We start from the raw sequence: 13,848 nt of genomic DNA, 5'->3' as shown, positions 1-13,848 counted from the left end.
CAAGATATTCAAGAGTACTATGCTCATCTTCTGAAGAGTAAGTAATTATTTTAATTAACTTTGCTTAATATTAATTTACTTGTAGCAAATAGGTTAAAATGTCTCCTCTCTTTCTTTCAATGAAATAACATACATTTCAAATTATTAATGTCTCTTCATACAAGCCTGAAATCACTATTTCAAACTAACACAAACAAAAACCTCAAAAATAACCTGATACAACCATCACAAATCCTAAATTATGTGAAAAAAATCAACAATATATAAAATATATCTGAGGAATTGGAAAAACAATGGCAAAATAACAACATAAAATTCCCCTAGCTCTCTAATGAAACAGAGAATTAGAGTCCTAGCAGGGACTCCACTTCTAAAAAGTCACACCCAGTCAGTTATAACTATTTATAGATATACAATTCAAAAGAAGAGTTTATACTGTCTTCACAAGAAAACAGAAATATATGAAAAGGTGTCCAGCCAGGCAGGTGACTGCTGTGACTGTGTTGGCCAACATATTTAAAGGCACAGCTGCAGTGTGGAAATAAAAATTCCACATGGGAAACAAAAGCAGGAACAGAAGTGTACATCGGAGACAGCCACAGCCATACTCAGAGACAATTCAAGATACCATTGGGCAGCCCAATCTGTCACTGGAACCTCTAGTATTAACATCACTACATCTCACCACAATAGATTTCTACTCCTACACTTAATGGTCTAGACAAAAACCTAATTCCACAAAAACAAATCACAACAGAAGATCCAACCAACAAATGGCAAATCAACGAAGAACATAAAGAGTCACCTATTAAGATTATATAGCCCCCAAAAGAAATCCTCCAAGTGAACAGAGCAAATCAGAAAAATACAAGAAAAGTGATGTCAAGGTAGTATAATTCACACAGTAAATAACCAGGCATTAGAACAGACAATTAGGGACCTAGAAGTTAGTTTTCAAAATACATTACATTTACGGCTTTAAATGTGATTAATGGAAAGATACAAAACCTCTACAAGGAAATTTATTGAACAAGATGCGAACAACCAAAGATTAGCAAAATAACTCATGGAGACTACAAACAGAAAAATAAATTCTGAAAAGGCAAGGGAGTCCAAGGAAAAAATGGATGCCTAGTTAAAAGATATGAGAGAAGACACAGCTAAATAAACAACCCTACCAACCCACCCACCCAAAGAAAATATGTAAAGAAAGTCAATACAAGACCTAAAACAAAGCTTTATAAAGAGATAGAAGCCCTAAAAAATGACCAATTATAAAACAGGGAAATCAAAAACAAAGTATAAAGTCTTCACAGCAAATAGATGACATAGAAGACAATCTCAGGGGTCAAAGACCAAGTAGGTCTAATAGGAAAGAGGAAATAATCATTTAGAACAAATCCAAGAAATAAGAAATGATCTTGCCACAACTTCACGACTCAGTTAGAAGATCAAATTTGGCGGAGATTGGTCTCAAGAAGGAAAAGAGCAGGAAACTAAATGGATGGGAAACATATTACAGAATTCTAGCAGAGAACATTCCAAACATCCAAAGAGATAGGCACAGTCAGAGAAGAGAAGCCTTAAGAACAAACACAGAATTCTAGAAGAGAACAACCCACCACCACATTATAATCCATTAGAGGATCATTAATGATCAAGGAAACGATTCTTAAAGCTGCCATAGAGAAAAGATTGATTATTTATAAAATATATACAGTCAGAATAAACACAAATTTCTTAGTTGATATGATAAAATGAAGAGCCTGGCATGATATATAACAAACATTAAAGGCAAACAACTACCAACAGTGAATATGGTCCCAATCCAAACTCTCCACCACATCAGCAGGATAGAAGTTAATCAAATATATCCTACAGAGAGAAGATCAAGAAGAACATGAACTGGTTATATAAGATAAGAAGTAGGTAAATATATTAAGAGTAGATGAGGCACAGCTCCTAAGAGCTCCTAAGAGAATGCACTCAAATAGATAAAATTAGAGAAAAAATGAGATATCATAACATAAATTAGCAAAATTGTGAATGTTTTAAGAGAGTACTTTGAAAACCATATACCAATCACCTGGAGAATCCTGGAGTAATTGATGCTTTCCTATACTCGAACTGAACCAAGAAGTGATACATAAGAAGTAATGAAAATGAAATGTCAATAAACACTTTGTCATAACAGAAAAATCTAGGACTCAATAGATTTACCATGAAATTAAGGCCTGCAAAGAACTTACAATACTCAGGTCTAACTCTTCAATGGAATAGAAAGGGAAATGGAATTATCAAACATAATCTATGAAGCTAGAATTAGACTCTTCCTCAAATCAGCTAGGGACTCATCAAAGAAAGAGAACTATGAACCCAGCTCTTTGATAAGCATTGATGCATAACTTCTCAATACAATTCTCACCAACCAACTTCTACAATTAACAAAAAAAACATGCTATGATCAAACAGTATTCATCCTAGGATACAGCTGGATTCAATATACTTGTCAATAAACATAACACACACCATCAGCATAAGCAAGGACAAGAACCACATGATTGTTTATATGGATGTAGAAATAGCTTTTAACAAACTCCAATACCCCTTTATGATTGAAAGGTCTGAGAAGCTAGGAACTCATGGAACTTTCCTCAATATAATACAGAGTATGTATATGACAAAGAGAAAATAAGCATGTACCTAACGATGGAGGCATGAAGACATTAAAATCAGGAATGAGAAAAGGATGTCCACTCTTTCTACTACTCTTCAATATAGTAGTGGACTTTCTATCAAGGACAATAGGTAAGAGAAAAATATAAAAGGGATCCAAATATGAAAGGAGTAAAACTATTCCCTTTCACAGATAAAATGATACTTTATATAAAGGACCCTATAGCTTCCCCCCCCCAAAAGTTAGTAAAAGTGATGCTAATCTTCAGCAATGTAGCAGGGTATAAAACCTACAAGAATCAATAGTTTTCCTGTGTTACCAACAATGGGAAGATCCAGGCTGAAACCCAAAAAACAACCTCATATATATTAGCCTCAAAATCAAATCAAATCTAAGCAAAACAAAACAACAATAAAACTAGGAATTAATTAATTTAACAAAAAAGTGAAGGACCTCTATTGTGAAAACTTTAAAGGCCTAAAAGCGAAATTGAAGGAGATTCAAGGAAATGGAAAGTCTTTCCATGCTTCTGGTTGGAAGAAATAACATTGTGAAAACTGCAATACTGCCCCCAAACAATTGGCAATGCAATACCCATCAACATCCCTACAATATTCTTCAATGTAATAAAGAAAGCAATCCAAATTTATTATTGAATTACAAAATTACAGTTGAAAGGAAGACTTAGAAATGAACTCATAGGCCTATAGTCATCTTACACACACACACACACACACACACACACACACACACACACACACACACTGGAATTCTATTCACCCATCAGAAAGGATGACTGTTCACCAGTCTTAAGGAAGATCAAAGGCTTGGGAACATTATACTAAGAGAAAGGAATGCACACTTGAGCAATATAGGTTTCATATATTCATTCATTCATGGTAGCTAGAAGGTACCTACAAATCTACAAGAGAGATTCTTCCTCCAGTTTGAATTGCCATTATCAAGAAAACTGACAATAGCAAATGCTAAGGTGGATGTAACCAAATGGGAACTCTATTACACTGTTGGTGGGAAATTAAATTTGTTCATCCATTCCGAAGTGCAGTACGGACTTTATGTGAAAGACTAAACAGATCTCCCTTATGACCCAGTAATTCCTGTCATGGACAGTAATCCAATAAATAACAAACAAGCTCACATTAAAGCTACCAGTATAACAATGTTCAGGGCCCAGGTCCCGAGTTCAAGGACTGGAAAAAAAGTTACCACTGCTTGTATTTGTTTCCCCAAATATGAACCTTTTGACATAAGATACAAAATCTTTCTATTTGCAACAGCTAGAATAAGACTTACCTGTAGTGGGTAATAAAATGTCTTCTTTGTTGAATGTTAGGAAAAGCTGTAGGCAGTCCATGAAAAGGGAGACTTTTGTTGTTGGTGGTGGTGGTCGAGGGGCTTGAAGTCTGGGCTTGGGCACTGTCCCTGAGCTCTTTAACTCAAGGTGAATGCTCTACCTTTTGAACCACATTGCCACTTCTGGTTTTCTGGTGGTTAAATGGAGATGAGTCTCAGGGACTTTCCTGCCCAAGTTGGCTTTGAACAGCAGTCCTCAGATCTTAGCTTCCTGAGTAGCTAAGATTACAGCTGTGAGCCACTGTCACCAGGCTAAAAATGGTGGATTTTTATAAAAGAAAATCCACCTCTTCACCTGTGTCTAAACCTCATATATTACTATTAAAACACTTCATCCTCAACTCATTTGATCTGACATTTGTAAATTTTCTCTTTTCCTTCATGTGGGAATACTGCAGTCAATGTCAACTCAACTGTGGGACTGGATCAATTGTATGGTAATTGCTAGCACCTAAATCAAAAACATTTACATCAAAACAAATGAAACCCTCATTTTGAATAATTGTTTTCTCTTTTTATTACAAATCTGTGCTTGATTACTTCTTAATGTGATATTGGGCCTCCTAACAGAGTGATGAGTTTTTCTTTCTCTTGAGCAATTGTCCTTCTTCCACTTGGGTCAAATATTTAAATTTCAAAAATTTCAATTGATAATTCATTAAGGTGACCTCTAAGAAAATGTGCATTTCTGGAATTGGTCTTCTGTGTTGTTCTCACGTGCACAGGCTTTCTATGATTTATTTGTTTTATAAGGAATTCTATTTTCCAATCTTTGTGTGACCAATTTTAGTCCCTCTGATCAGTCTTTCCTACCCTCTCTCAGGAGTCTTTTATTTCAGTCTGCCTCATAAAAAATATATTAGTTATCAGCTAAATGACTCCCAGCTTCAGTATTTTGCCTGACTTCATGTAGGCTGTGATAGGAGGCTTGACTGGCCTTGCTTACCGGAGATTTTTACTTGTTTGTTTTGTTTTGTTTTTAGAGTCTAGGATTACTAGTCAATGTATTAGCTTCTCTAGGCCACAGTGATCACCTGGACTAGAGTCAATGGGTTTTTGTCCTAATGATAAAAAAAAAACAGCTGACTAAATTCCTGTTTTAATTATCTCAAAATGAGGCAATCTGGCATCCTTGCAAAGCCATCAATAATATTCTGCTACCACTTACAGAAATGGTCTATCAAGATGGCTTTTCAAGGTTGACTGTAAAAAATGTTTATTTCGGGGGCTGAGAAGGTGGCTCAGTGGTAAGAGCGCTTGCTTTGCATGCCTGAGGCCCTGGGTTCGATTCCCAGCACCACCTAAGAAAAAAAAGCAAGAAGTGGCACTGTGGCTGAAGTGGTAGAGCACTAGCCTTGAGCTGAAGAGCTGAGGGACAGCGCTCAGGCCCAGAGTTCATGCCCCACGACTGAACCCCCCCCCAAAAAAAGTTTATTTCTGTGTGGGAGGACCATATAAAAAACAAAAAAAATCACATCGTACATTATAAATACTTTAGAAACAACAGCAAGAAAAAAAACCACTTGTGTCCCTATCTTGGGGTTCATTAAGCTTAACATCACCTTATCTATTCACATGCACATAGCTTTTGACCTTTTCTGCTTATCCACGACATATATTAATTATTGACAATAAGGGATACCACGTGACTGATGTTTCTTTGGACTTGGATTATTTTAGTTAATATAATTTTTCCTAGTCTTTCCATTCCGTAACAAATTGGGTGATGTCATTCTTTCCGATGGACGATAGAATTCCCATACACACACACACACACACACACACACACATACACACACAAACTCACAACCTTTTCTTGATCCATTCATCTACTGAGGGGCATCCTGGTTGGTTCCATATCTTAGCTATGGGAAATAATGCTGCAATAAACATAATTGTATTGATAATTTTAATATGGTCTTGTTGCTGACTATTTAGGTGAATACCCAAAAGTGGGATTGCTTGGTCATTTGTGAGCTCTATGAGGAATCTTTTAAGGAACCTCCATACTGCTTTCCAAGTGGTTGAACAAGTTTACACTCCCACCAAAAAGGAAGTAGGGTTCCTTTCTTGCCACATCCCCTCCAGCATCTGTTATTGTAAAAATGTGGAGCGCTTCACAAATTTGCGTGTCACACTTGTACAGGGACCATGCTAATCTTCTCTGTATTGTTCCAATTTTAGTGTATGTGCTGTTGAATTGAGCACAGAACATTTTTTATATATAAAGTGGAATTGATTTTCTTAAACTAGACAATTCAACAAAAAGTAAGTTCAAAAGATTTGTCGTGAAATTTTAGAACCATGTATTTCTTACATAAGCACACATTTAAGACTAAATTCAAGATATGTTAAAACAAAATAATTCCAGGTATTTGTTGTTCAACAGATGTGTAGGAGGAGAAATTCAATTATTCTATACAAGGCACCTATCATAATGAACACTGCAGCAAATGTTAAGTTCTTTTTTAAGTTTTAATGTTTTAAATATGTTTAATTTTGGGAATTTGCTTATATGCCAAAATTAAGATTGTTTGGTAGGTCATATAACTTTTCTATAAAGTATTTAAGATTTATGGTAGCAGACATATACAACTAAGTATGTACATTTGAGAGTTTATAGAAACTTTACTAATGAGAAGTTGCAAAGTCTTTGTATGAAGAAACAGTGAAGAGTTAAGACTTTGTTAACTACACAGTTTCTGTAAAAACTTTAGGGCTTCCTTACTTTATATGTTAGCGAGGAACAAAAATGATTATATAAACCATATACAGATGATGAGATGAGACATAAATAGTAATCTTAGAGGGTAAATTTAAAGACTACTCATAGCCTATAAAACTCTTGTTGAACATCATAATCTTAGCCAGTTTTAAATGTACAGGAATATGAGAAAATAGTAAAATCTAATATGTAGTACACTTCAAATACTGGAAACAATGGTATTTGGTTTTTATTTTATTAATCATTAATATTTAATTATTGGTTTTCTTTATTTGCAGCATTGTTTTCCTTGTTGTAATATAATACAACTTTTTATAAGTCATCATTACGAGGTACTTTGAGATTGTTACTGGGATGGCCACACCATTTTTTTAGGTGCATGTGAATTTACAAAGAGCAAAATTAAGAACAAAATATTGACTAAAATATTCTCAAGTAGAGTTTGAATCAGGAGTGTTGATAAATGTCCACACATAAATCTTAGCCCTAGGATGAAACAGTGGTTTTACACAGTTGAGGCCACAAAATTGAGAGACGGTTTTGTGTTTAGTGTTTTGGTTTTGTTTCTGTTGGTTGTGGGGCTTGAACTCTGAGTCCTGTGTACTGCTCCTCAGCTCTTCATCTCAAGGCTATTGCTACCACTTGAGCCACAGCACCACTTCCATCATTTTCTGCTTATGTGGTGCTGAGGAATGTGGTGTTGATGGGTTATCATACATCAAATACCTTCAAATGTACATGTAGAGTCTAAAGATAGCAGTATGAATATTCTCATACAGCTCTTGTTTATCTGTTATGCACTTTCAGTATTATGATATTTCTCTTTCATTCTCTATTTCCTCTCTTTCTCTTTCATGCTCCATGTCTGCTACTTAGAATTTCTGCTGAGCTACTATTGTCCTTCAGGAACCACTGGGATTTTGGGAACATGATAGGGACGATCAGTTACCCTTGCATTCTTTAAGAGTTATAAGAGTGACGTGATATTATTCTCTGCCATTGTAAATGGCAAAACAACAGATCTAGGAATTCCTTTTCACTTTTAGTACTATTACAAATTTTCCTCATAGGAATCATTGGGATGGATAAAATACTTTTAACCTGCGTCCTAAAAGATCTTTTCCTTTTACAAGCAACCTTTTTCTTTTAATATCAGTAAGTAACAAAAACAAAGCTATCCTATGGAAAGTAGGCTGAAGTTGTTCACAGGGATGAAAAACAAGGAAGTGGGGGAAGTGAGCACAGATCCTCAGAGCAGTTTATCATGTACACTTTGTGAGAATGACAATGTGCTGGGAAGTCTAGATTAAATCACTGAACACCTGATATATATAAATATATGCACATATATATTTATTTATATATGAATATATGTGTGTATATGCCCTTATATATGTACACATGTATATTGCTCTACATACAAATACACACACATATATATATACACATGTATACATGCACACATGGAGAAAGACGCATAGATACAGTCAACACAAGTTTCACTACTTGTTGAATATGCCCTAGACGGAATGCTTGGAACCAAATATGTTGAAGATATATTTGTCTCTAAGACTTATTTTAGCACTTCTCTTATCTCTTATAACTGGTAGGTTTTGACAGATTCGACTTGCAAATACAGTACAAGTGATAGCAAATCACCCAGAAATCTCAGTAAGTATAGGTCATATGGTGTCTCCTTGCTCCCCATAGAATGTTTGCTCTTGTAGACACTCTCAACAACCAAAAATGCAGGAGAATACCCTGGTAAAGAATAAAGTTATACGGCATCTTTCCTTGAGCTCTTTTCCAACAGCCAGCATCAATTCCTAAGTAATGAGTGAGTCCACAGAAGACTGGAGCTCAGGTCAACATTTAACCAACCCATGTGATAAGTCTAAAGTGAGAATTGCTGTCTGAGGTCTTGCATTTCCTGGCCACGAAAATAAGAAAAAGTATTTGTAATGTATTAAAATTTGAGAATAATTTGTAACCTGTCAATAAATGTGTAGAATACAATTGTACCAACGGACAAAAGATGCATTTCATTTGTGTGCTTTTGGACTTGGTGAGTGATTTTAGGTGTGTCTACACAAGTAGAATCAACATAAATCAAGCCAGCATTTCTTCATTTAAGATACAAGGAAAAAGTACAGGTTGACCCATTGTAGCAATGAGATGTACAAGACACTCTATCTGGGGATACTAAGACCACATGATGGGTTTTTCTACATCCCCCATTCTTCGACCAACCTTACTCCCCTCTCCTCTTCACTCTTCTAAGGGTTAAAATATTTAATTTATATACTAATCCACCTCATCCCCAAAATTGATTTAAAGATTTTCTGCTCTTGTTATCAATGTTGGTTTAAGGGTTGAAATTCTGTTTGTCAAAATTTGCCTTGCATTTTGTTTGGCATTGCCTACTATTCTGACATTGACCACGTGGTTTTATCATATTGGGAAAAATATCACTTTGTCACTGGAATTCCAAAAAAATATACTGCCGATTTTCATTTTTTAAAAACCCAAGTGCATCTTAGAACTTTAGTTTAAATGTGTGTGTGTGAAAACATGTTCAACATAATCTCATTATAAAAACTGTGTAACAAGTTATCTTCTTCTATGTCTTGATAGTGATATTTCCTATAAAATGTGCTGTTTGTTAAAAGAAAACCTTTTTTTCAAGGATAGTAGTAAAAGGAATGAGACCCAGCTCAGCTCCTAGCCAGCTGTGATGAAAAACAAACCAGTAAGGAGGTACGAATTGTCTTAAAATGTTTGTTGCACATATCTGTTTCTGTCCCCAGAAAGTTCGAGTATAAGAGATGGTATGAGTATGCCTTAAAAGACAGCTTGTGAGTAAAGTTGGTAAGTAATTTTTGGCTGCTATTTAACATTAAAAGTAGCATGTCATTCTCTATGTCCACCTAAAGTCGTTTCTTTAACGTCTGTGTATAATTTTGTAAGTAACTAACCAGGAGTTTTGACAATTCATCCGAGGGAGGCAATCTTGCCCAGATCCTGCCAGGACCATCCTACCTCCACCATGGTACACTGGACGCCTGCCTGACTCCATCACACAAAGCTGATTCTTGGTAAAAGACTGATTTAGATTTACAAACACTAAGACTCTTGTGGACACTCTCTTTAAACCTTACTCATCCTGATATGAAAAAGCCAGCTATGTTGTTATACTATTGAAACATGTATAGTCCAGGAGAGCCTCTCATACAATTTAGTTATCAGGTTTTCCAGGCATACAAGGTATGCTCAAACTCTCATCTCATCTATTGAATTTTGTCATTGCAGAGTTCTGGCAAGTATTTGTTGATTAATTCTTGGTAGGGTGCACATAAACTCTACTTGTTCTCACTGATCTCCTTGTTGCATTAATTGGAAATGATAAAGGGTTTTTGTGGCAAAGATTGCAGTTCAAAGCCAGCCCAGGCAGACAAATCCCTGAGACTCTATCACCCAACTAACCATCAAAGAGCCAGGGTGGAAGCTGGCTCAAAAATTAACCAGCCAAATGCTAAATGTGGCCCTGTGACTGAAAGTGGTAGAATGCTAGCCTCGAGCAGAATTGCTCAGGGAAAATGCTCAGGCCTTGAGTTCAAAGCCCATATCCCAGCCACAAGCACCTAGATCCAAGGACAAGGTGGAAAAGAATAAGAGGAAAAGATGTTACATCAGCCACTTTGTGACTGCCCTTTCAAAATTAACCAGATCCAGGAGGCCAATAGAAACAAGTTCAGAAGCTTGTCCATCTAATTCCCATATCTGTCTAACTTCTAAATGCACAGGAATTTACATTCTTGCCTTTGTTACCTGCTATTTATAGGAAATGATCAAGGTCTCTCACCAGGCCCTTAACTACTCCAATCCAGCCCTAGTTTCTGACTGGTTATAGGCTCATGATCCAAATGGAACTTTTCTGGATTATTCCCTGGTTGTGTTTTCTGATGTCACTCTTATCAACTAGTCCTGCCACCTTGTCAGCCTTTTGCCTGATCTCAGCATTTTCAAGTTTCTGTCTAACAGGATAACAGCCCTCACTCAAACCTGGGACCAAGTCAAGGACATCCTATTACTGCAGGCACCCAGAGGCTTTGCTTACACTCTTCTGGACCGAGCACAGACCTGGACCTGTGACTCCTGGACACACTAATGACAGCTGGAAGTAACCAGAAAAGACCATGATGCCCCTCCACCTTTTATACTCCAGGGTTCAAAATGATGGAATCTGCTTTGTTCTCATACCTGCATGATTCTCCTCTCTCAGCCCAATTCTTTTTATGTATCCAAAGACCCTATATGAAGAACTTACTTCTCCCCACTTGGCCCTATCATTTCATGTATCTAAAGATGGAATATGAAGGATTGACCCCAACCCTGCTGTCCCAGGCTCATACACAATACAGGCAAATCCCAGGTATGTGTGAACGCCTTTTAAGTGCAGGCAGGGCAATCTATATAATCCCAGTTGTAAACATCCCATTGTGGGCCCAACTGAAAGGTCCCCGCTTTCCTTGACCTAGGGGCTTTTCATTAACCTCTACCTCCTTGCTCAGTCCTCCTATAAAAACTCAGATCCTGTTTCAGCTCCCTCACACAACCTCCAAACCTGCTTTTCGACAATAAACAGTCCTCGCCTATTGATGATGTAGTCCGTCCTATTCCTTTTCCATTCTCCTAAATTTTCTTAACAAGGACAGGCTGTATTCTATGACCCAGAAGAGAGAAAATTACTAAGCATTCATTTACAGCCTTCTGAATATTTCTGATTCTGCACACATCAATTATCTATCCATACTTATGTCTGAGTGAGATGTTTTTAAAAGAATTTAGTTTTGGTTCCCGTGCATTACATTAAGATATTTAGAAACAACCGAGAAACCTAAAGGTCTATATGAATTTTTGGTGAGACTGAAGGGATAGTGGAATTTGGATCTCTATAATTTGGGCAATTTGCAAAAAGAATTGGCAAATTACAATTTACATTTGCAGCAAACTTGACACATTAATTTTTTTGTGTATTGAAAGGAGCACAAGCCTCAACAATATGTCAATGCTATCCTCTTATTTATCTCTAAAGGTTTATGCTCTGGTCATTTAGTATTAAAACTTCAAAAAAATTTAATCTTTAGCAAGTCATGCAAAGGAGTTTCACTTCATTTTGTCAGTGTTGAATAATGTGTATGTGCATTTCAATGTACAATACATCTGGATCATTGTCAATCATTCCACTTTTCTAATTTTTATACATTTTATAGTAAAAATCGTGTACAGAGGGGTTACAGTTACATGAGTAATGTCTTCTGCATCATATTCACACATTTTAAGTGAATATCGAGGGTAATTTACCTAGTATTGGAAGTTTAGGAGCGGTCTTCATTTTCTGATGATAGTAGCAGGAGTCAGTTTAATTATGCAGATTCCACTATGGAGTGAGAACTTTAGTCTTCTAACTTTTCGATAAATTCAGAGTTACTTTTTATTAATAATTACAAACGTTTTATTTCAGTATTTGAAACGCTGCCCCAATTATTTTAAAACTTTCACATTAAGCTAGACTGACCTTTTTTTTCCCATTTACCCCACTAGCTCAGGTTAAGTCTCCTTTGGCTTTATTGTTTGAGAGGCCAAGGGAAGAGGGTAAACAGAAAGATGATTATTACTCAGAAATCTCCTTCCTCTTGTTTTTGCTATTCTTGTTGAGAGGAATACAAGATCAGGGAACAATAGTGATGCTTGACTTCACCATACAAGGGAGCATTCCTGGCATGTCAATTATTGTTTCTCAGAATCACTTAAACTGATTACTCTTTCCTTCTCTGTAACAGCAACCTAAATGTTGCACCCTTGGTGCAGAAGGAAACACACTAACAGGTTTTTAGCTGTAAATTGGTATTTTATATCTCAACTTACTACCACCAAAAATATAAAGCTTTGGCTATATAAATGCAAAGGAACTGATTGTACAATAATACCTTATAAACAATTCAGCTCACCCCTCCTCTCCTATCCTCCCTTCTCCTGCCCTCATTTACTCTCTCTTCCCTTCTTCATTTCTTTTGTCTTTGCCCTCCGTATTCATCTCTAACTTCTCACTTTCTATCTTCCAGTAGCAAGTAATTTGGTTTATCAGACAACATATAAATCATTGAACAAATATTTTTTCTCCTTTTTCTGATTATTTATTTTTAAAAGAAGTGAGTTTTAGTAGAGCACCAGTGGCTTCCACCTAGCTACTAGGTAGGTTCAAATTTGACAATTGCAATTCCAAGCTATTCCAAATGAATAAACCTAAAAGATTCCTTTCTCCACTTGTAGTAAAAGGAAGAAGTGAAGGTGTGACTCAGGTGGTATCATCCAAACATTGAGAATTAATGCCCAGATAGAGCTCAAGGCCAGTAGTTCAAAACCCAGTACCAACATAATGTTAAAAAATGTGTCCTTCTATTTTGAATGGGGATATTTCTCCAAAAATTCATACCCAGGACATTTTTCAAGGTCAAAGACTTTTTTAAAGGCTCTTTCAGATCTTAACCTGATTTCTCTGCTTGATTTACTTTATAGGAAATAGGAACCATTTGTTAGGAAATGGAAAGACTTGGTAAATATTATATTAAGTGAAGTAAACCAGGCCCAAAGAAATATAGGTCCCATGGTTTCCCTTATTTGCAATATCTAGTATATGTATGAGTCAAGCAGAAAAGGTCAGATAAGTTGATGTTAGGGAAATGAACCCTAAGATATGTATTCAAATGTTTTTTTTTTCTTTCATGCGATTGTTTCTAACGCATTTATAAGATTATCTCTTTGTTGCTTTGTATGTCCCTCCCCCACAATACAACCCCTGCTTTCACTATATTTGATGTCAGTATAACTTGTAGAGAAGATGGGGAAAAACAAGTCGTTTAAGGATACAGGTGGACTTGTTGCAACAATGAGAAGTACAATTTGTCAAGTCGAAAACGAGCTTTGCAATGTTGGTGCGGGGGGGGGGGGGGTGGAGAGGTGGAGGCGGGGAGGATTGGGTGCGGGAGAGGCTGGGAATGGATGTGAAGGG

At 36.3% G+C, this 13,848-nt stretch overlaps 1 non-coding gene across 1 annotated transcript; it reads right to left on the bottom strand.

Moving 5' to 3' along the window:
• Positions 1-6,152: 6,152 nt before the first annotated feature.
• On the bottom strand, positions 6,153-6,259 carry LOC122124958. Its single transcript, XR_006150700.1, has one exon. It is a non-coding gene; the product is annotated as a U6 spliceosomal RNA (small nuclear RNA).
• Between the last annotated feature and the right edge of the window lie 7,589 nt (positions 6,260-13,848).

Source organism: Dipodomys spectabilis, unplaced genomic scaffold (assembly GCF_019054845.1).
Source record: "Dipodomys spectabilis isolate Male_0828 unplaced genomic scaffold, ASM1905484v1 ptg000255l, whole genome shotgun sequence".
Lineage (NCBI taxonomy): Eukaryota > Metazoa > Chordata > Mammalia > Rodentia > Heteromyidae > Dipodomys > Dipodomys spectabilis.
Note: the sequence above shows the minus strand (reverse complement) of the source record. Positions and strands in the feature narration are given on the sequence as shown.